This window comes from Mesocricetus auratus, unplaced genomic scaffold, assembly GCF_017639785.1.
Source record: "Mesocricetus auratus isolate SY011 unplaced genomic scaffold, BCM_Maur_2.0 Super-Scaffold_100021, whole genome shotgun sequence".
Lineage (NCBI taxonomy): Eukaryota > Metazoa > Chordata > Mammalia > Rodentia > Cricetidae > Mesocricetus > Mesocricetus auratus.
Window position 1 is genome coordinate 5,815,971 of NW_024429202.1, and position 26,552 is coordinate 5,842,522.

The 26,552-nt window shown below is 50.1% G+C and overlaps 3 long non-coding RNA genes across 3 annotated transcripts; 1 reads left to right on the forward strand and 2 right to left on the reverse strand.

Annotated features, from left to right (window-relative positions):
* Positions 1-11,527: 11,527 nt before the first annotated feature.
* Positions 11,528-14,122, reverse strand: LOC121133307. Its single transcript, XR_005870129.1, has 2 exons — positions 13,296-14,122; positions 11,528-11,724 (listed from the first exon to the last, which is right to left on the reverse strand). It is a non-coding gene; the product is annotated as an uncharacterized LOC121133307 (long non-coding RNA).
* A 4,917-nt stretch (positions 14,123-19,039) lies between these two features.
* LOC121133362 lies at positions 19,040-20,422 on the reverse strand. The gene is made up of 3 exons (XR_005870211.1): positions 20,082-20,422; positions 19,841-19,888; positions 19,040-19,716 (listed from the first exon to the last, which is right to left on the reverse strand). It is a non-coding gene; the product is annotated as an uncharacterized LOC121133362 (long non-coding RNA).
* On the forward strand, positions 20,351-22,933 carry LOC121133363. Its single transcript, XR_005870212.1, has 3 exons — positions 20,351-20,546; positions 21,257-21,810; positions 22,895-22,933. It is a non-coding gene; the product is annotated as an uncharacterized LOC121133363 (long non-coding RNA).
* Positions 22,934-26,552: the final 3,619 nt, after the last annotated feature.

The following is a 26,552-nucleotide window of genomic DNA, read 5'->3' on the forward strand; positions in this document are numbered from 1 at the left end:
TGAACTTTGCCCTCTCAAACAGGCAGCCCTCAGGACAGGCCACTGCCCCCCTCGCTTCTCTGGGAGCTTCCTCCTTGAGCTCACAGAGGACACTGCCTCTCTGCAGTCCTCGTGTGGTGTTTTGTTGAGTCCTTCTGTTTTGTTGTGTTGTGTGTGCGTGTGTGTGTGTGTGTGTGTGTGTGTGTGTGTATGTGCAGGTACACTCAGAAGTGCGGGTGTGTGTAACTGTGTGTGTGTGTGCAGGTAAACTCGGAAGTGTGGATGTGTGCAACTGTGTGTGTGCATGTGTGTGTATGTGTGTGTGTGCATGTGTGTGTACGTGCAGGTAAACTCGGAAGTGTGGGTGTGTGCAACTGTGTGTGTGTGCATGTGTGTATGTGTGTGTGCATGTGTGTGTGTGTATGTGCAGGTAAACTCGGAAGTGTGGGTGTGTGCAACTGTGTGTGTGTGCATGTGTGTGTGTATGTGCAGGTAAACTCGGAAGTGTGGGTGTGTGCAACTCTGTGTGTGTGTGTGTGTGTGTGTGTGTGTGTGTAAATCAGAAGGCGGCCTTGCCTATCGTTCCCCAGCTGCCATTCAGCTTGGTTTTTGAGTCTCTTGCTGACTAGGCTAGGCTGGCTGTCCAGAAAGCCCCAGTTGTCCACCTGTCCCTTGTCCCTTGTCCCCAGTGCTGGGATGGTAAAAATGCCACCACACACAGCTTTATTTTATGTGGGTTCCAGGGATCAAATCCAGGTCCCATGCTTCCAAGGCCAGCCTGTTACCAGCTGAGCCATCTCCTTTGCCTCGGGCCACCTGAGAGTGACAGTACACCTCATTGTCCCTGCCTGTCTGCCCTATGCACCATAGGTGACTTCTGTGTGGCACCAGCATCATTGCCCGCCCCCCCCCCCCCCGGTGCTACCCAGGTGCTCCTCATCCATCCTCAGTCTTGAACCTGGCTCTGTCCTCTTGCTGCTCCTGCTCTAGTCCTTGGTGACCTTGGGCCCATGTAGGCTCATGCACCATCCTCCCAAGTCCCTGGCCTCTCTGTCCCCTCTGCCATCTTCCTACCCTATCCCCCATTCAGAAGGCAGCATGAGTGACAGCACACTCCAACACCAGTCCGACCGCCTGATCCTTTTAACTACGGCCAAATGTCTCTTGAAGCCTGCTGACCCCGCTACCTCACTCATTCTGACCTTTTGTGTGAACTCTATGGCCCAACCCCAGAGACACTCCACAGTGTGTGCTCTCAATCCCTGGGCCCCTCTGCCCTTGCATTGAAGTTTCGGGTAAAGACTGGAAACATGGCTCCATGCTTGCCTAACCTTCATGAAGATCTGGGTTCGATCCCAAAAAGGAAGAAAAATCAGCACAGAAAAAAGTTATTTAATGTTACAAATTTATTATGCACACAAACAAATGACCCTTATGCCTGCATCCTGGGGCAGGGGGTACACTTAGCGGGAATTCTGGGAAAGATGACTGGCTTAGAGCGGGTGAGAGCCTGTAAGAGGGCACTTCTTGGCGTGATGTACACCTCTTGTGTCCTCTTCCAAGACACAGACGACCTCTTTAGTGATGACAGCGGCTCCAGAGGCTGTTGCAGCAGAAGTTCAGAGAAAGCCGCTCTCCGTACCCCTACTCCCCAGGTGTCCTCTATTTGAAGTCCACAGCTTCCAGCCAGCATCTGGGGAATAGTTTCTCCTCACCCTCGCTATCATATCAGCAGCCCAAGTCATCTGAGGCTGGACAATGGCAGGTGCATGCACACAGCGGCTCGGAGGCTGGACCATGCCTGGTCCCTGCATGTGGCCCTTGTACATCCATGCAGCATGAATGTGAACAGACCAAGGACCAGTCCTGAGAAACGTATACACACTACACACACTACACACACACACACACACACACACACACACAGAGAGAGAGAGAGAGAGAGAGAGAGAGAGAGAGAGAGAGAGAGAGAGAGAGATCAGCATCCACTTGGACACACTTGTTTTCTATGTAGCAATGAGTTCTTTCTTTGGTTTTCTATGTAGCAATGAGTTCTTTCTTTAGAGACGTCTAATGAATTATTTAAGGACAAAATGTCAGGGTATCTGTGATTTATTTTAAAATACTTCTGCATTTTAAAAAGTGCAAGGAGTTAAAAATACCAAAGTGACAGGAGCACCTGGTCCCTGAGCCCAGGTGATGAAGTCCCAGCATCCTGCTCCTCTATGCTAACTACTCAGGTGACCTGCCCCAGTGGCTGTCACAGAACAGTGCCCTTGGAGCCTGCTACAGATAAGAAGAGGCCAGAACCTCTAGGCAGACCAGGCTGGCCCCTCCCATTCACAGTTGGCCTTCTGCCTCTGCTTCCCAGGCCCTAGGGCTAAAGGCATCATGCTCAGTCCATCCCTGCATCTACCTCCTGGTGGCACTGATGGACAACACGCCCGCCCAAGGAGCTCCCGCCAAAGCCTGCAGGTGCAGCAGCCCTGAAGTTAGCGCTCACCAGAACTATGGAATTACTACATCTCCCACAAAATTTCCTAGGGGGTTTAAATCTCTTCTTTTGGCAAATTATGCATGAATATTAGTACGGGAAAGAAATACCTGATTTTCTCACCTCCTGCTTTTCTCAGCGAGCATTGCTGTGCTTCTGCCAGGGAGGCCAAGGGAGATGATGGGCCAGCCAGGCTTCCTCACTAAACCAACCCCGTTGTCGCTTTCTACCCCACAGCCCTCACCCGAGCCATCTTCGCTCTTTGCTCTGGGGTCATTCTGTCACCTGTGCCCAGTCCATGCCTGAACGGGATCCTGGATATAGCTAGATTCCAGCCTCCTCCCTACTGTCTCCTGCCTTCCTTCTCCTCCTACTTCTCCTCCCTGTCGGGCGTTAAGACGCCTGTAGTGTGTGATAGAATTTGCGACACTAGCCAGTGTTCACACACCTGTCCTCCCTGACAGCCTGTCTGTCTTTCTAGGGCAAGTGGATGAAACCAGGACCCGGGAAATGGCAGGGGACTTTGAGCAGACCACAGTTCCCCTCCACAACCCACCTGGGATTCAGAGGGGAAGCTAAGCAAGGAGGTGACAGAGAACCTGGGGGTTTCCTGAGGCTGCTGGGGACAAGCAGCTGAGCACCAAGGGTGCTCCTCGTGCGTGGAGGGGAGGCCTCCTGACCTCACCTCGCCTTCACCTGTTTCTTCAGAGAACACCCCTAGGCCTCCCACTTTCTCCAGCGAGGTCTCACGCCTGTCTCAATTCCTCCTCCTCAGACGTGCTCAGGTTCTGAGGAGCCAGTCCCAACTCTCGGGGACCACATCATTCCCTCAGCCCCTCACTCCTCACTCAAGAACTCAATGATAGGGGAGCCTGGTGGGGAGGACCTCTCTCCTGTTGCTTCATGTGGCCGGGGTGGGCACTGGACAACAGGTGCAGTCTGGGAAGAGGGACAGGCAGGACAGAGGAGGACGGGGCCCAAGAGGTTAGTCTGCTTTGGGCAGCCCAGCAGGCCTCTAACCTGAGGCCTGAGGAGACACAGATAAGCTAAGAACAAAGACAGTTCCTGAAATCAGTGCCCTGTGCACAAGAGAAGAGGGGCAAGTCCTCACACCTAGGCCGTCACCAGTCCCAAGCGCACAGCAGAAGCACACAACTCCCCCAGGGACTGCAGACTTGGGGTGAATCTCTGCTCTGCTGAGCTCCAAGGGGTGAGCTTGGGCACACCAACAGGATTTATGATGTTCCTTGCAGCCATCAGTATGCTGAGAATTATCCCTAGGTATCCCCTGAAGCAATGAGAGAAGTATTACCCACTTGACCCTGGGAAGGACTGGCCTAAGATCCAGGCAGCTCCCTCCAGAGTGCCAGGGACAAGGCCAGTGGCAGGGAGGGGCACCTGACAAACTGTCCTTTTGTGTGTAAGGGGAGTGTGATGGCTATTCTTGGTTGTCAGCGTGACTACATCTGGAATCGGCTAAGATTCGAAAATGGAGAGCACACCTGTGAGGGATTTTTGCTTGATTTGAAGTGGGTAGACCACGTCTAATCTGGATCTTGAGGTGGGAAGACAGGCCTCTGCTCTGGGCCACACCTCTGCTGGAGGCCCGTCTTAGACATGGAAGGAGGAAGCTGTTGCTCTTTCCCTGCCTGCTCTCACCTTGCTAGCAAGTCCATTCCTTCTCTGGCACAGAGCTACTTCTTCTGCATTGCAGCATCTACTGAAGACCAGCTGAGACATCCAGCCTCCTGGAGTGAGCAACTCCTGGATTCTTGGACTTTCTGTTCACAGTCAGTCACTTTTGGATTAGCTGGACCATAGCCTGTAAATCATCCTAACAAATCCCCGTTCTTTCTTTCTCTCTTTCTTTATTATTTATTTATTTATTGGTTTTTTGAGACAGGGTTTCTCTGTATTGTTTTGTAGCCTGTCCTGGAACTCACTCTGTAGACCAGGCTGGCCTTGAACTCACAGAGATCCATCTGCATGCCTCTGCCTCCTAAGTGCTGGGATTAAAGGCGTGCGCCACCAATACCCGGCAAATCTCCCTTCTTTAAATAGATTTCCCTGTGAGTTCTGCTGCTCTAGAGAACCCTGCCTAACACAGGGAGGGTGTGTGCTTGTGCACACGTGAGTATACCTGAGGAGGCCAGAAGCCAACCTCAAGTATCCTTCCCCGGGAGCCATGCACCTTGGTTCTCTTTTTCTCTTTGTGCATGTGTATGTGTGTGAATGCATGCACATATGTTTGAATGTATGTGGCTGCACATGTGTGTGTAAGTGTTCATACATACATGTGTATATGGAAGCCCAAAATCAATATTGGAGGCCTTCCTCAATTGCTCGGCACTTTAGTCATTGAGACAGGGTCTCTTGGTTGAATCTAGACCTCACCAGTTCCACTGTCTTGCTAGACAGCTTGCACTAGACATCCCCTGTCTCCACCTCCTCAGAATGGGATTATAAGTACACTCCACCACACCTGGCTTTTCATGTGGGTGCTGGGAATTGAACCTGGGTCCTTGTGCTTGCATAGAAAACCCTTTACCTGAGTCGTCTCCTTGGTCCCCTGAAAAACAATTCATACATATGTCAAAAGACACCACAGGAGATGTTTTTAAATAATATCAATTATGATACACAAAGATGACTATCAAAGATGCGAACGGAACAGTGGGGTTGATAGAGGCGACGACTGAGTAGAAGAAACGGAACAATGGGAGCTGCCATCCAAAGACATGCACACAGAAGGTTAGTATATGAAAGACGGAGTCAACTTTATTAGTAAATGGGAGACGCAAATTAAAGACATGCACACAGAAGGTTAGTATATGAAAGACAGAGTCAACTTTATTAGTAAATGGGAGAGGCGAATTAAAGACATGCACACAGAAGGTTAGTATATGAAAGACGAAGTCAACTTTATTAGTAAATGGGAGATGCAAATTAAAAACAACAATGAGCCGATCATTTTGTACCCATCAAATTAATAACAATTTAAAAGATAGACTGTTCCCATCGGTGATGGTGGTTGTGAGAAGATTCAGTCTCAAAAGCTGAATAAAGTCACACATCTTGGGGAAATCAGCTTAGCCAGGTTTATCAAACTATTCCATGATTCCATGTACATCCACTTCCTGGTGGCAATTCCGCCTCTGGTAACCATGAAGGAGGACAAATGACGTGCACACCAGGAGACAGACATAAAAGCCTGTTTGCTACTGCAGCCCGAAACCACGGTGTTGTCTGTGGTGAATGCTGCCACCGGGGACCATATTGATGCAGATGTCCTGTGCTGCCTCCGGTGGCCACGGTGATGCCAGGTCCATGCTTCCACCGAGGGCCCTGTCTGAGTCTGTAGACCCACTGCAGCTGGGGTCTGTGTTGATGTGTGTGATCTGTACTGCCACCGGGGACCGTGTGGCACATGCTGATACCGGAGGCCATGTGCATGTTCACGCTGTCACCGGAAATCATGTGTAAGGCCATAATCTGTGCTCCTGGTGACTGCAAAGGTCATGGAAACAACTCTTGCCATGGTACTGGTGACTGCAGACTCCCAGCTGAGACAGAAGGCTTTTGTGACAACCACTACCCCCACCCCCTGAAAAAGTAACGGCCTAGACAGAAAGCCGTGGAAAGAGCTCTTAAAACCGTGACAAGGGTGCTGAAGTATAGACTCCCACAGATGGAGGGTGTGGGGGGAAGGGCTCAGTTCTCTCTAAAGGGTTGGCCACTGAGAATGTGGGCAACACAATCAGGACTCGTTTAGGGGGCATTCTTTCTTTGTCTTCTTTTTGGGGGATCCCAAGGGTGAGGGGTGTATTGGAAGAAAATGACCATACACAGGATAGAGATGTTATAGGTTATTTCTATTGGGAAGAAATCACTTACATGAGAAACCAATAGCCCAGGGTCTGTGCTCCAAGCATCTGGTCTCAGCTGCTCTCCGAGACCCGACGGGAACCCAGAGAGAGCTCGCCTCTCTCTCCCGAGCCTATATCCCACACACCCTATACACACCTATGGCCACGCCCATTTAGGTGTGGCAGCACCTCAGGTACCTAATAAGATCTCTCCCTACAGGGGTGGGCCTGGGAAGACTAGGAATTAAGGGTGCTTAGGGTTCATGATGTGAAATTCCCAAATAAACAATAAAAATACTGTGGGGGGGGGCATTTGCTATAGCTTCCTATGTAATAGTCACACTTAAAACCAATCAATGGCCACAAATGGAGGAGAGGATAAATGACGCCATATCGCCATCACAGGGTGCCGTGTGGGGTGTGTGCACTCACAGACATGCATCACCAGGATGTACTTGATTTTCAGGAAAACATATGTTGCCTGCCTTTTAAAATGAAGATAAAAGCCAAGCATGGTGGCACCCCTTTAATCCCAGCACTCGGGAGGCAGAGGCAGGCAGATCTCTGTGAGTTTGAGGCCAGCCTGGTCTCCAGGACAGCCAGAGCTATGTAGTGAGACCCTATCTCAAAAAAACAAAAACAAAACAAAGGTTGCAGTAGGGGCATGTCTATGACAGTAAAATATCTGTGAAGAGAACCGAGGGCCTCTATGCACTGCCTTTGAACTTTTACGAACTTGTAATTATTTAAAGTTTAAAGGACAGGGCTGGCAGGATGGATCAGTGGGTTGTGGCGCTTGCCACCAAGCCTGACAACCTGAGTTCAGTCCCCAGGACCCACGTAGTGGAAGGAGAAAACTGACTCCCACAATAAATAAACAGATGTAACAGATGCTTTTTAAAAATGAAGTTTGTAGGGGAGGTGGGGGCAATATTTGGACTATTAGAAAGACAGGTGCTAGGAACTGTTATTTATAGGTTTTTATGTGGGCACAGATTCTTACTTTCCTTCAAGGAATCATTTTGTCTGTATTCTCCACTATTAAAGCAGGACTCTGATGGTTGAGCCTGTTGGCTCCTCTGAGAACCCGTGGTTGGGTGGGTCAGTAAACACTTGGAGGAAGGGCATCCTGGAGGCAGAGACAGGCAAATCTCCAAGACACTGAGGACAGCCTGGTCTACGTATGGACTTCCAGGCCAGCCGGTGCCTGGTCCTCCGGCAGGTGTGGGGGGTGTCTGGGGGTCCGGTCCAGCCGCTCTCTTCCTGGGGCTGAACTGGATGGTGAGTGTGGACGACTCAGACCCTCCCCCCATTACTGGGGGGGAGAATACACACTGAGTCGGGAGTCTGTCGAAGCAGGACCTCGATTTATTCCAACAGGCAGGGACTTATAGAGGGCTGAGGTAGGGGATGGGAATCTTAGGATGCGGTAAGGTGACGTGAGGAGTTAAGGGCCAATAATATTCCACCAAGCTGGCAGGTAGCTAGACAGGGGGCAACCTTACATCAGGCCTTGCTGAGTCACCCACCCTCACGTGGAGGTTACAGGTCAGAAACAGGTCCCCAAACTCTAGCCAGGCTCAGGCGCTTACACTGGGCCTGGCATCCGAGCCTTTTTTAGGCCCAACAAGTCAGGACTATATGGTGAGAACTGTCTTTAAAAGAAAAAAGCTTATTGGAGGTAACAGCCCTGGTGTTAGGTGGACATAGTTCTAGGATGTTCTGTACCCAGAATTTTCACATCTCTTACCTGGTAATGGCAATGTCATTCATGCCCACTAGGAGGCAGAAGAGGACGGAGAATGGTTCCCAGCTCTGGGCTGGAGATGACACCAAGCAGGGCTCTCTGGATCTTCCAGTTAAAGGAGCAGGGAAGTTGGCTCATTCGCTCCCTGCCATCGAGGTTGCAGAAGCGGCCCCCGCCGTCCTTTTACCAAGCATCTGGCTTGTCGGAACTTCAGAGATGATGTTATTACTCTGATGCCAAACACCTGGCACCTGGCAGAAGAACCCCATAAACCTGTCCCCTGCGCCCCCTGTCGCCCTGGAACAGTTCTGCATCTGGTATAGACTTCTGGGACAGTGTCTCTCCTGGCCACAAGGGGGCAGTGTGGTACCATCTGGCGGCTTCCAGCATCCAGTCCTCTGTCTGAAAGGCATGCCACAAACAGCTTGGATGTTACCTTCTTACAGAGTGGCTTGTGCGCACATGCACACACACACACACACACACACACACACACACACACACACACACACACACACACACTGCTGTCTTCACAGTCTGGAACAGTTCCAGGATAGGGCAGGCAGGAGTTATGGGGTATAAACCCCAGACACATTCAGAATAGGGGTCCTGGGATCTTCACAGGCCAGATCTGAGGCTGGCCTATTTAGAGACCCTTCCAGTTCCAGACAGTTTTTCAGAATTGTGGGGAGTGCAGGACCTCTCCTGCTCTAAGTGTTCAATAGTCCACAGTTAAACCAGACAATATGAAACTCATGACCCTGAAAACCCAAGATAACTTAGTTAAATCCCCTTGGTCTTTTGGACCATTTTTAAAGAATATAACCAAATTACACCATCCCTTCACGTGTGACTCATGGTCCGAGGCCCCTTAGCAGGGCCCACAAAACTCCACACCACCATCTGGCCCACCTGACCCTCTGCGGACCTCCATCCCACACCCGCCTCGGTCCAAATCAAACACCTCCCACATGCAACACGGTATCTGGGGTCCTCTCTGCCATCCATGCTGTCCCTCCAGAAATCTGCATGGCCCTTATTTCATAGAGGACTCCTCCTCCCTGCAGTCCCCCTTGCCAAGCTTCATCTCTCTCACAGCAGGGATTTACCTGGTGTCACACAAGTGTTATCTGACCGCTGTCTTTCCACTCCAGGAAAGTGTACCCCACCCCCAATGCCCACAACTCTGTCTTTTCTTCACCGGACATTTGGAAGAAATCCCCTGTCTGTTAAATGAACGCATGGCCTAGCCAATGATACACACGTGTTCTGCTGGTGCTGGCCCTTTGTGCATTTAACTCAGTATGTACTGTGATGCTCCTGGCTGTACCCACCGTGCGGGATTCCAGCATCGTGTTTTATTGTCAGGAGAGGGGAGAGGAGAATAAAGCTGATGCAGGCGCAGACGGAAGGGAAAGGTGCCACCCCGCCCAGGACCCTTCTCTTCCCCTCCTGCAGTGGGCATCACGCCAGCCAGAGCACCGCTCCTCGTCCCCCCCCAGGTGCTTCCAAGACAGGGTGACCCCTCCACCATTTGTTTCTTGGACTTCTGTCTCCCAGATGTAGGAAGGTGGAGGCTACATGGCACCCCCACCTTCCTCTGGCACATAATAGGTTCCTTGGGAGCAAGAGTAGCCTGGAAATGTTCTGTCTGCTCCAGCTCGGGGGCAGCCTGGCTTAGGGAGATGGAGATCACCCACTGGGATCCCCCAGCTGGGCACAGGGAGGCACTGGTAGGAGCAATTCGTTCCCTGGTGGCCCATGGGGAGCAGAGAGATGGAGGAGGCCCAGGAATAACAACTGTGCAATGGCAGGGGCTTATACACTCCGGGAGAGGCTGGGCCAGGAGTTTCATGGATTCCACAAAGAGCACTTAGACAGGAAGATCTAAACTAAATGGGGGAGGCCCATGCCTTTAATCCCAACACTTGGGGGACAGAGGCAGACGGACCTCTGTGAATTCAAGGATAGCCTGGTCTACATAGTAAGCTCCAAGACAGCCATGGCTACACAGTAAGACTCTGGAGGGAGGAGGTGGGGTTGGAGAGAGACAAAGAGACAGAGACACAGAAGGAGTACATGTATTAAGGATAGGGGTGGAGGGGGGTGTCTGAGGACACGGTCTTGTCTGGTTCTAGACTCAGGAAGCTCCGAGTGGAAGAGCCTAAAACCCCCTTCTTGCAGAGTCTGCACCTAACTTTTCTCCCCTCCCTCCTCTCCCCCTCCTCTCTCTCTCTCTCTCTCTCTCTCTCTCTCTCTGTCTCTCTCCTCTCTCTGTCTCTCTCTCCTCTCTCTGTCTCTCTGTCTCTCTCTGTCTTTGTCTCTTTCTGTCTATCTCTCTGTCTCTGTCTCTCTCCTCTCTCTGTCTCTGTCTCTCTCCTCTCTCTGTCTCTCTGTCTCTGTCTCTTTCTGTCTATCTCTCTGTCTCTGTCTCTCTCCTCTCTCTGTCTCTGTCTCTCTCCTCTCTCTGTCTCTCTGTCTCTGTCTCTCTCTGTCCCTCTCTCTCTCTCTCTGTCTCTCCCTCTCCCCTCCCCCCTCCCCGTCTCCAGGACCTGTCTCTCTGTCTCTGTCTCTCTGTCTGTCTGTCTCTGTCTCTCTCTGTCCCTCTCTCTCTCTCTGTCTCTGTCTCTCTCTCTCTGTCCCTCTCTCTCTCTCTGTCTCTCCCTCTCCCCTCCCCCCTCCCCGTCTCCAGGACCTGTCTCTCTGTCTCTGTCTCTCTGTCTGTCTGTCTCTGTCTCTCTCTGTCCCTCTCTCTCTCTCTGTCTCTGTCTCTCTCTCTGTCTGTCTCTCTGTCTCTGTCTCTGTCTCTCTCTGTCTCTCTGCCTGTCTCTCTCTGTCTCTGTCTGTCTCTCTCCTCTCTCTGTCTCTCTGTCTCTGTCTCTCTGTCTCTGTCTCTCTCTGTCTGTCTCTGCCTGTCTCTGTCTCTCTCTCTCTCCTCTCTCCTCTGTCTCTGTCTCTCTCTCTCCTCTCTCCTCTGTCTCTGTCTCTGTCTCTCTCTCTGTCTGTCTCTGTCTGTCTGTCTGTCTCTCTCTCCTCTCTCTGTCTCTCTGTCTCTGTCTCTCTGTGTCTCTGTCTGTCTGTCTGTCTGTCTGTCTGTCTGTCTGTCTCTCTCTCTCTCCCCCCAGCCCCTCCCCTCTCCCCGTCTCCAGGGACTGTCTCTCACATCCTTTCTCCTTTCCTCCTTGATTTATGCTGCGGAGTGGAACGACCTTCCCTGACCTCATTTTCATGTCGATGTGAGCACACCCGGAGCCCGCACTGCACATTCCGGAGGAGAAAGCTCGGGACACACTCACACACTCACACTGGCATCGCGGAGCACACCCGAGACTCGGGCTGCTGGACCCTGCCCGGGCCTGGAGTTCACCCCAGCTCTACCATCACTATGGACCCTGCCTGGGCTGTGGCCGCTCAAAGAATAGAAACTCATTAGCATCTTGCTTTGAATATCATTTGCATTTTATTCATCTCTGTCAAAACGCTCAGAACTCTTCCCCAGCCCTCACTTCTTTTCCTGCAGCTTGAGGGTCCTGGGTCCCACCCTCACGGTGTGTTCCTCCTCCTCCTCCTCAGCTATCCTCGCTGGCCCCCACCAAAGGACTGCTCTGCAGATCTCCGGGCAAGAGCCAGGCTCTGTCCTAAAACAAAAACAAAAACGCTACTGTAAGACCTTACAGCATCCACTGAGCAAAGCGCTGCGTTAGAGCCCTTTGAGCGAGGAGCAAACTGAGTCACGAAGGTACTACAGGTATCAGAGCTAAAAATTCGGAACAATGAACTTAAACCCCAGGAAACTGGCCTTCAAAATCAAAAGGTTTGCCACTTGGCTGCCCTACCTCGTGCAAGGTCAAATCTAAGGCAACCGATGTGGGTCTGTTTGCCTACGAGGAACAAAGTCTTCCTCGGGCCAGCCACGACCCCTCCCCCAGCCTGGCCGCTGTGGGTGGGGGGACCAGAGCCCATTCCCAGCTCCCCCTTGTCGCCCGGCTGGCCCCAGTCCTGACCCCTTCCCCCAGCGCAGGATCGGTCGGGTCCCTTCGTCTTGCCCACGGGGTCGTCTGTCCGCACTGGCTAGTTAAGAAAAATAAACACCGTTCCAAACCAAGGCCATTCCTTTCAAGCCGAGCCCCGCCGCCTGCCAGAGAAATGCTAACAGCGGGGGGGAACGGCCCGAGCCCGCCCCGGCCCCCGCGCTCGAGCTGCGGGAGGGAGGGCCGGGCCGGGTAACCTGAGCCTCGGCGCAGGCTCCCCGCGAGCTGCCCTCCGCCTGCCCCTTCGCCCCTGACCCCGCCGGCGACGCACCCGCCCTCCGAGCCCCCCCCCCAAACACCCGCATGGGACCCGGGCCAGCACAGACGCCCGGAGCTGCCCTCGGTCCCCGTCTGGTTCAGCACGGGGACCCCCATCACCGTGGGTCACCCCGGAGGCTCCCTCAGTCTGGAGGCCACATGGCTCCCATCAGCAACACTCTCCCTGCGGTGTCCGCGCTCCAGCCAGTGCTCACCAGGTCTCAGCGCCAGGGTCATTAAACCCCAAAGTGGGAAGGGTACGTGGAGGTGACAGGAAGCCTAATAGATCAAGATTGGGGACTGCCTCTACGTGTGTTTCCCCACCATCCCGCAATGGAGAGAGATACGGGGGTGGGTGGGGAGGAAAAAGGCTCGGACTGGCACAGCCTGGCCACCGTGGGCCCGACACGGGCAAAGGGTTAGCATATAACCGGGAGGGAGTATGCAACTGGGACCAGCCAGGCTCGCAGCCAGGCTCGCTTTGAGGGTGATTTGCTCAAGATTTTCCAAAAAAAAAAAAAAAGTACGGCTCGGGCCACCAGGGGGAGGATGTCCCCTGGCCGCTCTGAACTCTGCTGGGAGCAAGGAAACGCAGCTAGCGAGGACCCGACAGCGCCACCCTCGCTAGTCTTGCTGTTGGAAGGGTTCTAGAGAGGCCCGCGGCGGCACGCGCGTGAGCGCTGGGGGGAACGGGCTGAAAACCTGGAGACTCGGCAAGATGAAGTCACCTGCTCCAGGAGTCGCTGCGCTGAGTGACCGAGCGACCTCGCCTGTCGCACAGGCACCCCGGGGTCCCCCCACTCCTTCACTCACTCCCCCGAGGGTTCACCCCGGAGCCTAGAGGCCTAGAGGATTGGGAAGGGTCGGCGGAGCGCCCGCATCCTTTGAATTCCTTCTCAGCGAAGGTGGGCCGAGCTGACCTCGGCGACAAAAGTTGGGTGTAAAGCTCCTGGCGGCTTCGGGTCGCTTCCACTCCCCAGATTCTGCAGCCGGCATCTGACCGCCCGTCCTAGGGACCGTGTGCCTGCAGGGGCTTCCTCCTCTCCCGGTTCCCGGGATGTCCCGCGCGCACAGGCACGCATTCCTGCACATTTTGAGCTCGCTCCCCGGTGGTCTGTGCACCAGCGTTACTAAGAGCCTTGTCTCACTGTCTCTGAGACTCCGACTCCTCGGCAGTCCCCAGTCTTGGCTTTGCCACCGTCTCTGGACCTGGGCGGCGCTCCGCACTCGTTGAATGTACAGGCCGCTCGCTCGCGGGCACACGTCTTTCCTGCACAGACGTGTCCCGCAGTTCAGAAGGCTCCCTTCTTTGCACTCTAGTTTAGGGAACAGATGTGAACCCGGGAGAATTCTCTTTCCCTACCTAGGTTTTTAGGGAGTTCGGCTAGTGTAGTAAGGGGGGTGTGTAGACGTTTCTTCCAGGGGGCAGAGTCTCTCTAGATTCCTGAGTCGATTCCTTTCGGCCCCTGATGCCGAGCAGTCCCACCAGAAAGAATCTATTCATTTCGGATCAAAAGCACCACTTTGGACGCGGGCAATAAATCTGTGCCCCCTCAAGTCCTCCCGACCGCTGCTCCTCCTGGACCCTGCGGTGTAGACGCCCTTAAAAAGAGCCCCTGGTGGGATCAGATCTGAAACTCCACCTTGGGGTTCCGGGTCCAGCAGCGTTTGACCGGTCAGACCCTGGGTGCCTCTCCTCCAAGTCCGGTTCCCCTTCCGTCACCCAACCCCCTGCCCTCGCGCTCAATCCCCGAGCGAGGACGCGGCTGACAGTTAAATTGCAATGTAGGCCGAGCTGGGGGTTGAAAAGGGACCGCGTGTCTTTAACGGGCCGCGCAGACAAAGCGTCTATCCTCCGAGCAGGAGAAGCTGGGCGCAGCCCCGCACAGACCTGTCAGCGTGTCTCCCGCGCTTGGGAGAGAGTTTGCGAAGTCATAATTATATCTCTTAACCTGTCTTGCTCTCTGTAGAAGAAGGTCCCATTATATTGAAATGAGATTATTAGCCATCAAATACTTTCTTTCTCAGGAGTTTTTTTTTTTCTTTTTTTTTTTTAATTCAAATACCTTAACGACTTGGCAATTGCATTTTCATCAGATTTAGTTGGCGCCCCAGCCCGGTGCGGGAGCCAGGGCAAGAATTCAGCCGGGTGGGGAGGGGCGAGGGGGTCGCAGAGAAAAGCAACCCTTCCTACATCCTTTCCTAGTGCTATTCCACTGGGTAGGGACATCGGGGCTCAGGAAGAGGACAGTGAGATGAGGAATTTCGCAGATGGAGGACTGTCTTCCCTGTCGCCCAGCCCTCTGACTCCAATCATTTCTTCGCAAACGGATTGGGATTTTTCGGTGGGGACGGCCCTAGACGCCTCCCGCACACAGATCAGGCAGCGGAAATTTGATGGCTGGAAGAACAGGAGTGGGGTCTAGGGTACTAGCTGAGGACTAAGGCTGGAGTCGGGCTGCCCTGGGCTTGGCTGTTCCGCTGGAGGCTGGCTCAACACTCCCAGCCAGTTTCCCCGTGGATGGAATTTCAGTGTGTAATAAAGGAGTTTTTCCCGCTACGCCCAAGGTCTGTCTGGTTTTAGCAAAGATTGTGAGCCCCTTGAGGGGAAAAAAAGCCCATCTTATTTCCAGACCCTTGAAGCAGTGTCCCTACTGCCAACAGAGCAGACCTCCCCTCCCCGGGCTGGGGCCTGCGGAGGAACGAGGAACGAGAGGTGGAAGAGTTTTCCAGACAGTGATTGTAAAGACCCGGCTTTGTCTTCTGCTGGGGAGGGGGAACAAGGCGCATGTTTTCCTTGGCTGCAACCTGGACCCAAGGAAAACTTAGGGGGCCAGACGACAGCCACCAGCCTTACCTCCCCTGCACTCCACACAGGGCTGCCAGCACAGGACTGTTTTCTCCAAGAACACTAGCCCTCTTTAAGGAGAACTTAGGAACGGGCATCTGGCTTTGGAGCCAGGTTAAGAGTCACCCAGCCTTTGAGTAGCCTCCCTGATCTCTGAACCTCGTGTCTCTCTGTGTTCTAATCTCTGACACCGTTTTCTTGTGATGAAAAGTCACAGGTCAGGTGTGGTCATCTGAAAGATTCTAGAGAGGGCAACTCAATCTTCTCTTCCTGTCTCTTGGGGGAGGGGGGGTGCTCACCAATTGTGGCCTTAAAAGCTTCCAGATACTCAAGCTCTGTGAGTGAGTGAGCGAGTGAGCGAGCGAGTGTACATGTACACTGTACATTTGTACAGTGGCTGAGAAGGCCAAAGAACATTAGGTCCCCTGGAACTGGAATTACAGATGGTTGTGAACTGCCATGTGGGTGATGGGAATCGAGCCAAGGTCTTCTGGAAGAGCAGCCAGTGCTCCTAACTATGGGTCTACATACAGCAAGAAGCAACTCCTATGGTGAAGGAGGTCTGACCTTCTCCCAGGACCTGGGCTGGCAAGATCTGACAGTCTGAAAACTCTACTCCTGAAGTTCTACAGGATCGAGAAGAAGGGGCTGTGGCTGTTGATTTAAATTATCTAAGAAAGGGAAATGGGTTCTGTGGGAAAGTTTGAAAGCAATGATACTGAACTTGACATACAATTCCCCTCCCTAAGACAAGGCTCCACAGCCACAGTAGGTTCATTAGCTAACCTGTTCCCTCGCCCTGCTCTAATGCTACAGATGGAAGAGGAGGAATGGAAGCAAAATGCTAGAGATGCCCCTGCACCAGAGAGGAGGAGGATCAAATAACGGGGCCAGCGAGATGGCTCATTCCCTGAGGGAGCTGAGTCTGACCACTTAAACGTCACCCCAGGACCTAGACGTGGAAGGAGAAAACCTGCTCCCACAAGCTGCCCTCTGATTTCCACATATTGGCCATGGTGCGTGCACACACACACACACACACACACACACACACAAATCACAAGCACAAGCATGTATGTGGGCACACACACCTGCTGCTTTTGCAAAGGACCAGGTCCAACTCCCAGCATCCACATTTTGAGTTGCTGACAACCACCTTTAACTTCAGTTCCAGGATCTGATGCCCTCTTTTGGCCCCTGCTGGTACTGCATGAGTATGTTGCACATATTCAGAAGCTTGTACACACACACACACACACACACACACACGCACACACACACACACAACTTTTAAACCATTTATAAATTAAAAACTGCACAATGGTACCAGATACTTACTGAGCACTTGCTATGTGCTGGGTGATAAGCATAAATAGTTTCACAAGAAGCTTTAAAACAAAAGGAACCCCCAATTTGGGCTGAAGAGACGGCTCAGCAGTTAAGACTGCTTGCTGTTCCTCCAGAGAATCTGAGTTTACTTCCAAGTACCCTTGTCTGTGTGGCTCACACTACCTGAACTCCAGCTCCACAGCATCCAGCACCCTTTTCTGGACCCAATACATGTGCATTTCCCCACACACACGCCTCACGCATACTCCACATGCATGTACATACATACCACCACATACCCCTCACACACATCCACATAATTAAAAATAAAACATAAAAAACCCACATCTTTAAAAGATATTTCAAAAAGTAGGCCAACCACTATGACACACGCCCGGAATCACAGCACGTGGGTATCAAAGGCAGAGGGTTTCAAGCTTAAGACCAGTTTGGCCCTGTCTCCAAAATCAAAGATTTCAACTGTGACATAGAGATAAGGGCACAAACACCCAGATAATAACAAATGCATTAAGTGAGAAACAGTTAAAAGAAATATTTTGAAGATGTATTTTAATATATATATATGTATATATGAATGTTTTACACATATGTCTGTGTACCATGTGCATGCCTAATGCCTGAAGATGCCAGAAGGCATTGGGTCCCCTGGAACTGGAGTTACCTACAGTTAGGAACCACAATATGGATACTGGGAACTGAACCAGGGAACTCTTGCAAGGGCAGAAAGTGTTCTTAAACAGAGCAGCCTCTCTAGTCCCCCATAGGAGAGTACTCAAGATGAGAAAAAAATGTTATAGGATTGTGATCATGATTACACACATCTGTGAATAATCTAAAATTCACCAAATTGTATACTTTAAAATATGGCATGTGGATTTCAACTTAAAGGTTGCTTAATTTCAAATAGGCAAAGTATGGGACTGGAGAAATGGCTGAGAAGTTAAGAGCACTGACAGCTTTTCCAAAGCACCCAGGTTTGATTCCCAGCAACCACATAGAGGCCTCTTCTGGCCTCTGCAGGTACTGCACACACATACACACACACACACACACATATACACACATACATGTACACATGCATACACACACGTACACATGCATACATACACGCACACACACGCACAAAATAATAATAAACAAATTTTAAAGGAAAAATGAAAGGCAGGGGGTACTGGGGTTCTGCTTATACAATCTATAGTGTTTAGAAAATCCCCACCAAATGCAATGTTCGGGCTGAGTACAACTCACTGCAGTATGAGAACTTGAGTTCGGATTCCCAGCGCCCAGGTAAAGTCAGACACAGTAGCACGTCCATGTAGTCCCAGTGCACCTACAGTGATCTGGGAGGAGACAGCAGACTCTCCAAAAGCACAGGGGCTAGCCTGGTCTACACAGTGGCAAGCAACATCTCAAACAATGTGGAAGTGAAAACTGACACCCAAGGTTGCCCTTTGACCTCAATACACATGAAATGAAGCATGTTAATACCTGTACACAGCACAGTCTGGTTTACATAGCATTGAAACTCACCAAAGGCCTAAGAGCAAGTCATTGTCTTTATCCAATGGAACTGCCATTAGATTTGGCAAAATAAGCCAGACTCAAGAGACAAATACGTCATGTTCTCATATGTAGAGCGTCTATGTGTATGTATATGTATGTGGGAAAGTATAAGGAGTTCAAGGTCATCCTCAGCTGCATAGCGAGTTCAAGGCCTGCCTGGACCACATTAATTCCTGTCTCAAACAGATGAGAAGGAGAAAGAGGAGGAGGAGGAGGGGAGGAATGGAAAGAAATGAAGGAAGAAGGGAGGGAGAGAAAATGAACACCTAAAACTTTCCCACTGAAATGGTAAAACGGGAAGAAAATGGAAAGATCTAAACACATCAGTTTCTGTTATTTTAGTACCCAAGGCATCCTCTCAAGGAGGGGAATCACACCATGTTACAGGAAGAACGACTCATGTCATAATGTCAGCTCTCTATATACATCTAAATTCAATGCAATGCCCAGCAAACCCCAGTAAGTAAGTTTGTGAAGAGTGAGCTGGAGTGCACGGATTCCGTGTCCTCCTGGAACCTGGACACTGCAGAAAAAGTGTCCGCTGTATCCAGAGTGGGCAGCCACGGCTGAAGGACCATCAAGACTGGTGACTCATGCCTGTGACCCCAGAAATCGGGAGCTGAAAGAAGAAACCTCCACAGTTCATGGCCAGCCTCAGCTACGTACCAAATGCAAGGTCCATCTGGACTACATGAGGCCCTGCTCAAGGGGGCCGGTGATGGAGAGGTGGCCCAATGGTTAGCAGTGTTTGCTGCTCTTGCAGGGGACTTAGGTTCAACTCCCAGAACCTACATTGGACGACTCCCAACTGTCTTGAACTCCAGTTCAGTCTGGCACCCTCTCAAGCCTCCACAGGCTCCTTCACCAGCCTGTCACACTTACAATTAGGCACACAATTATAAATAAAGATAAATAAAAATATATTTTGAAAGACACACTGTACTACAGAATTCTGAAAGTCCCAACTGGGTTCACAATGAGGATATAAATATGTCCTCAGTTAAAATAAACAGTTTTACATGTTTACATTAGGCAGAGAAAAATCATAACTGACTAAACATATTCACTTCAGTAAAGGTGGCAGAGAGGACTCGGCATTTTCCACAAGTGACATCACCGGAGAATCTGCCCTGGGGATGTGAACCCCTTCGACGTGGATGAAGGTACTCAGAGATTGCTCTGGCAGAGGTTTAGGGAATGGGTCGATAAAGCCTTTGGGCCACACGCTCATAGGCACCACCTGGCGCAGCGGCACCGGATCTCGCCAAGCTAGCAGCTGGGGTTTGCCCTCCGTTTTCAACTTCGTGGAGCTGTGGGAGAACTGAGTAGGAAGGACCATCACCCTGGGAACCGGTGGCTTCCTCTCGGCTGGCAAGCTGGGCAGCATCCGGGAGGCCGGAAACGAGGCTGGCTCTGGCCTGGGGTGGAGGACCGCTTTTGTCCTCAGGCTGCATCCGCACAGGCAGACCTTAGAGGCATGCTCCTTGGAGGGGCAGAGTTCATTGCCTGGTGAATGGGAGGGCGGGACACCCTGGGTCCCCTGGGTCTTCCACCTCAATCCCTTGAAGAGTCGAGCTTTCCTTTAGAAACGAATGAACAATCGAATGAATGAGTGAGTGAGTGAATGAATGAATGAATGAATGATGAATAAAGCAGAAAGCCAGAACAGTTGGAAGGCCTGGGAGAAAGACAGAGGTCTCCAACCTGACTTCGAACTCATTCTCCACCTTTCCCAAGGACATTGTCTTCCTTCTGCAATGGAAGTAGAGAGGCAGATGCTACCACAGGGGGTATGGCTTGGTTTCCTCTACAGACAGAACAGGGAAAGGGAATCTGGGGGTGGGGAGTGGTGATTAGGAACAGCAGTGGTCCTAGGGGTTTCCAGAGAAGGAAGGGAGGATGCTTTGACAGATGTTCTAGCCCTTCAGGCTGGAGGGTAAAATACCTCCAACATGTCTTCCAAACACCTGGGAGCCGGTCAGACTCACTCCTTCACTTTGATGGGAACTGACATACGACTCAGGGCAAGAGGAGAGGTGGCATGTGGGGCGGACAGGACATTTCAAGCTCCCTACCTCTGGCACTAGCTTTCTGAGTCCACGAGAATCCAAGGAAGACACTGCCCCTGCTGTGTGTGAGGTCACAGCTGATGTCATAGACGGGTGTGTTCATGAGCCCTGAGGACCTCTCTGTGAGGTCACTGAGTTCCCCCACGTCGCCCTGGAGTCAACAAGTCCCTGCTTCTCCTAGGAGTACAGGAACGGCGTTTGTCCATCGAGCACAGACTGGCAGCTGATAAGGGTTGCATTAACTCCACAGGGGTGACATAACAATTACTTTAAATAGATGACTTTAACGGAGAATTATCTGTTCCTCCCACAGCTCAAGAAGCCAGACGTCTATGATCAAGGTATCGGCAGTGTTGGCTGCCTCTAGCGGCTCTGAGAGAAACCTGCTCCATCCTTTTTTCTAGCTCCCGGTGGTGCTTGGGCCAGTTTTATTTTTATTTTATCTGTGATGCTGATAGGAATGTCTGATGTGGGTGCTGGGGACCAAACTCCAGTCCTCTGGAAGAGCAGAAGGCCTGTTAACCACTGGGTCATTTCTAACCCTGATGGTTAGTTTTCATTATTCATGTGAAGTGATCTGGGGTTACCTTGGAAGCAGGCTTCTGGCCATGCCAGTGGGGATGTTCTCCATTGGGTTTGTTGAAGTAGGAAGTTTATTGAATGGTGCCACTGTGGGTGGCACCATTCCCTAGGGAAGGAGTTTCTGATGAATGTGTGTGCAGACAGCCAGATGAGCACTGCCATGCGTACTTTTTTGTTTGTTTTGTTTGTTTGTTTGTTTGTTTTGGTTTTACTAGAAAGGGTTTCTCTGTTTTGTTTTGGAGGCTGTTGGTCCAGCCCAGCCTCGAACTCACAGAGATCCGCCTGCCTCTGCCTCCCTAGTGCTGGGATTAAAGGTGTGCGCCACCACTGCCCGGCTGCCATGTGTACTTTAACTGCTCTCTTAACTAAAGATGTGATGAGACCAGCGACTTCAAGTACCCATTTTCCTTCCCCACCACGATGAATGGCAACTTGGAATTGTGAGCCAAATTAATCCTTTCTCCCTTAGGTGTCGTTCTCGGGTACATTGCCACAGCAACAGGAAAGAAACCAAGACACAGCTCGAAGCCAACCTCTGCCCCACCACTAAACAGTGCTTAGAGGCTCTCCCCTGAGGCATTGTCCCCAGCCGTTGGAGTTGGGGCTACCATAATCAGCGCGACTTATATCTTTGCTCAGATAATTTCATCTGGCAAGTTTTCATTCTGAGTGGCATGAATTTAGGGGAAGGGGACTAATTATGAAGATATGGGCAGGTAAAGCTGGGGAGATTGCAGAGCCAAAGAGCTGTAAACTCTCCCAGGCCTTCTGAACATGGAGAAGGTTCCATCATAGGAACAGGAAGGAGAGCCACGCAAAGGAGTCCATCTGGGGAGAGCTGTGGGCCACCACATAGAGACAAGCCTGAAAGTGAGCCCATCCATCATGCCCCACCCCCTCAGATCTTTGGCCAAGGCCATAGAAGCCATCTTCCAAGGTGACAAAGACACCAACACAGGACAGGAATATCAGAGATCTGGCAGCCATAATCCTGAGAGCAGTTAGAAGCCTGGAATAGGCAAGGTGAGGGCAAAAACTGTGGAGAGGAGTAGGGTCTCCCTAAACATGGGGGAACTCCAGGCATCTCTCTGTGTTGGGTCCCTATGGGTAAGGAATGGACCCCACTCCTGGGAAAGGAGGTTTCATAAAGTCACATCTAAGTCCACGCACTGACCACAACCATATAGCTCCATGGTCATGTTTGTTGCAGATTCCCAACTTTGAAGGGGTTTTATTTTATCAACTTAACTTTTAAAATCTCTGTGTGTGGTGTGTATTTGTGCATGTTTGTATATACATATAGATACAGATATAGATACATAGACATGTATATGATACACGCATGTGTTTGTGTGTGTGTGAATATTTGTGCACACAAGCCACAGTGCACATGTGGAGGTCAGAGAAACTCAGGTGTGCCCCTTTACCTTCACCTTGTTTGAAACAGTGTTTTATCTGCCCCTGTGTACTCCAGGCTGGCTAGCCCCAACGCCTCAGGGAATTCTCCTGCCTCCTCCTCCTGAGTGCTAGATTACATACAAGTGTGCTCTTCCATGCCCAGCTTCCTCTCTTTAACTTTTCTTAATATTTATCTTATGTATGTGTCAGTATGTGTGTCTGTGCACCAGGTGTGTGCAGTACCCACAGATGCCAGAAGAGGGCACAGATCATCAGGAACTGGAGTTGCAGATGGTTGTGAGCTGCCATGTGTGTGCTGGGACCTGAACCCGGATCCCCGGTGCTCTTAACCTCTGAGCCGCCTCTCAGTCCCTCACTCTGTAACTTTTGCCAGTTGTTCCACTGAAGCTGGCCTAGACATTCCAGCCTCCTGAAGCAACTCAGGCTGTTTTTCTTCCTGAAGCCCTTAGTTCCCAGTGGCTCCTGAGCATCCCTGTAGCCAGAAGGCTTTTCTGTATCCCGCCAAGCCCCATAGCTGCTTATAAAACAATCACTCAGAGGCTTAATGTTATTTAAATATTTTGGCCAATGGCTCAGGCTTCTAGCTAGCTAGCTCTTACAACTTAAATTAATGAATAATTCTTATCTATGTGTTTGGCATGTGGTCATGGTGTTACCTCCCTTTTTACATATCCTGCTTCCTCTGCAGCTGGTGGTGTCTCCTCCCAACTCCACCTTCTTTCTCCCTGCTTGGATTTCCTGCCTAGCTGTATTCTGCCCTTCATCAACCAATAAAGGCAACACATATTCGCATCACACAGAAGGACATCCGACATCATTTCCCCTTTTCTGTATAATTAAAAAAGAAGGTTTTAACTTTTAACATTGTAAAATTACATATCATGAAATAGGTATAAAGCAAAAATTGCAGCTATAATATTTAGCCTATTTGTATTTGGCAAAATTAAAGAAAATACTCGGTTATCCTATCTTTGTGAGTCTAAAGTTTCATATCTAATTTGCCTTTTATCATAACTAAGCTGTAACTATCAATTCTTAAGCTCCATCAAAGGCCCCAGAAGGTTATAAAATTACTTAAGTAAACAGGAAGTGCATTGCAAGCAACTTCCAAAACTCTGGAAATGACAGAGATAGCTGGCTGCCTGGACAGTCACCCAAAGTTCTTTTGTAACATGCATGCATCTTCTCTTCAGCCTACGGGTCTAGAGTGTCTGACAAACTTCTCAGTGGCACAGGAAATTTGAAGGACTGTCCTACCTACTTTGGCAACATTTGTTAGTTGCTCTCTTGTGTGTCCTGCAGAATGTCTGGCAGCTTCTGGAATCCTGAAGAACTGTCCCACTTTGTTTTGGCAAAGTTTAGTAGGTCCTGTGTGTCCAGTTTATACAGCATACTGTCAAGAAGTCCAGGCAAGAGCAGTTTCTTGCCCAAAGGGCTATCTCTGACACACATTGTAGCAAACTCCATAAGGAGCTTCTTCCATGCCCATCTCCCTCTTAAAGTAATTGGTGCTACCAGGAGCAGACTTGTCTCACTGTTGAAAACAATTCTAAGTTCTTAAAACATTTTAAATGCCATATTCTGTATGTCTTTGAAGTGTTTGAAGATTACTATCCATTTGAAATATATCTCTATATATCTAGAAAACCTAGCTAGCATGACTATAAGTTTGACTATCATAGATGACTATTAATTTGTATTTCTTAACTACACATTACAATTTTAAATCAGCTGCATAAACATAATATCTTAAGCAAGAGTAGAAATATGTATATATATGTTTATTTACTTACATAATAATAAAATTGACCCTAAATTTGTATCAATAAGCAAAATCCATACCAATGTAAAGTATTTTGAGATTACCAGTTGTTTTTTGGATTAAAATAGACTCAATAATCTACCTTTTTCATCATTTCTATATCATAACCCGTTTTTTCTTTTGAAAGAGGTTGACTATGACCATTAATCATTTATAACCAGCGCCCTTTAAGTGAAAACAAACTTTCACAAATGATATTTTGGGAATTTGGGGTTAGTTCTCTACACTACGCCTATCCCTCCCCTCCAGCTTCCTCCTGCCTCCTTGGCTGGGCCTTGTAGCCCCTACGGTGCTTCCCCTCCCTCCTGACCTCTGAAGAATGGTGTCCCCGGGGCTGAGTCCTCCGTGTTCCTCTGCTTGCTCTCCACAGGATGCCTTCAGTGAGCATGTTCATTTTCTGCAGCTGTAGATCCAGTGGCTGAAAGTAATAGAGATCTATTTTATTTATAATGATTTATTTATTTATTCCCTCACACATCTGGAGTCCAGAAGTCAGAACAATCATATGTCCGCATCCCTGGTAGGGCTCTAGGGAGGTTCCCTGACTTTCTCTTCCAGATGGTGGTGGCTGCCAACCGTCCTAGTCTGTGGCCTCTTAACTCCTCCTCCTGCCTCTGTCTGCATGGCTCTCTTCCCTCTGTGTGTCCATGTTGATCTATTTATTCATTAATTCATCTCTTCTTCTTTTCTTCTCCTCCTCCTCCTCCCCCTGTATTTTTGTTTTGTTTTGAAACAAGGCCTAGGTAGCCCTGGCTGTCCTGAACTCTGAACTCTCTATCTAGACAAGACCAGGCTGGCCTGGAGCTCACAGAGAACTGCCTGCCTCTGCCTCCCAAGAGCTAAGATTTAAAATATGGTCCACTATACCCAGATTTATTTATATTAGTCTTAATTCTGTGTTTGTGTGTGTGTGTGCACATGCGCTTGTGTGTGTTTGTGTGTCTGTGTGTCTGTGTACAAGTATGTGCACTTGAATTCAGGTGCACACAGAGGCCAGCAGAGGGCGGAAGATCCCCTGAAGCCAGAGGTACAGGAAGTTGTGCTCAGCTCAACATATGCACTGTTAACCAAATTCTGAAAGAGCAAATAATTCAAGCACTGAGCCATCTCTCCAGCCCCATTCTTTCTTCTTATAAGGACACCAATTGTGGGGTTACAACTTCATCTTGGCTGCATCTGGGAATCTCCCTATATCCAGATTCACTCACATTCACAGGTTCCTGAGAAGCTCAAGGTTTGGGGAAGACATCACTACTCAGTCCAGGACAGTGATGTCATTGGGCCCCATGGTTTCAAAACTCATCTAAACAGCCCAGACTCTAAAGTTCTTATCTGTCCTGCTTTTCCACACCTCAACTCACATGCCCAGAATGTCTGGGTTCTGCAGGAATCTTTTGGCATCATGGGCTAGAGAGATGGATCAGACGTTAAGATCACTGGCTGCTTTTCCAGAGGACCTGGGTTCAGTTCCCAGCACCCACATAGATCCAACGCCTTCCTTTGTCCCCCTTGCAGGCACCAGGCATGTGCATGGTGCACAGACACATATGCAGGCAAAACACCTATCAGCATAAAAAATACTTTAAAAAATTAACCTACACCAACCAGCATCCACATCATCTGTGAACTACTGGAGCATGGGAAGAGACTGGGCCTGCAGATTCAAAGCTGCGTGACCTCCAAGACAAAAGGCAGCAACAGGATATCCAAAATGAGCCCCAGTAAGGGCCCAGTATTGAGGCTACAGCAGAAGCCAAATGCCATGAACCAGGCCAATGACTCATGGCAGTGAACACTTGTAAGATGTATGGACTAAAGAGTATACTGTGTGACTCACTGTGTCACACTACAGCTTCCATGCCAAGACGTGCGAGTGTGCGCGTGCGTGCGTGCATGTGTGTGTGTGTGTGTGTGTGTGTGTGTGTGTGTGTGTGACATGAGTATAATGCCCTCAGGAAATCAGATCCCCTAGAAATGAAGTCATAGGTGGTTGTGAGCTCTCCCCATCCTGAGCACTGAGACCTAAACTCAGCAGTTGGGCCTCTCCAGCCCCATCATTCAGAGCTTTTTCCAATTTTCCAGTCCAAGCATGCTTCCACTGAATGCCTGAGCCAGCGTATCCTGAACCAGTAGTAAGGGTTGCTACGCATTTCTTGAAATCTATCCATTCCAAAAGAATGATGCTTTCATTCGACAAAGTGAGTGAGGTGTTGGAGATAAAACAGCCAAACACACAAGTTCCGACTTTAGAGAAAGACAAAATTAACAAGCCAGTGTAATATTTTACTTTTATAAGTATGGGAGGAGAAGGAGGAGGAAGACAAAGAGGAGGAAGACAAAGAGAATAAGGTTGAAAGGAAGAAATAATTTAGTAAATTATATTTTCTAACAATAAAATCTTATAAGACACCTACTCTTCTAGAACTGCCATTCCCCCATTAACAGCTGAAGTCAGCTTCCTTACCGTGAATCTCTGAAGGTTTCTAAGGCTGTCTTCACAGCTGCAGAAAGGAGTGGGGCCAGT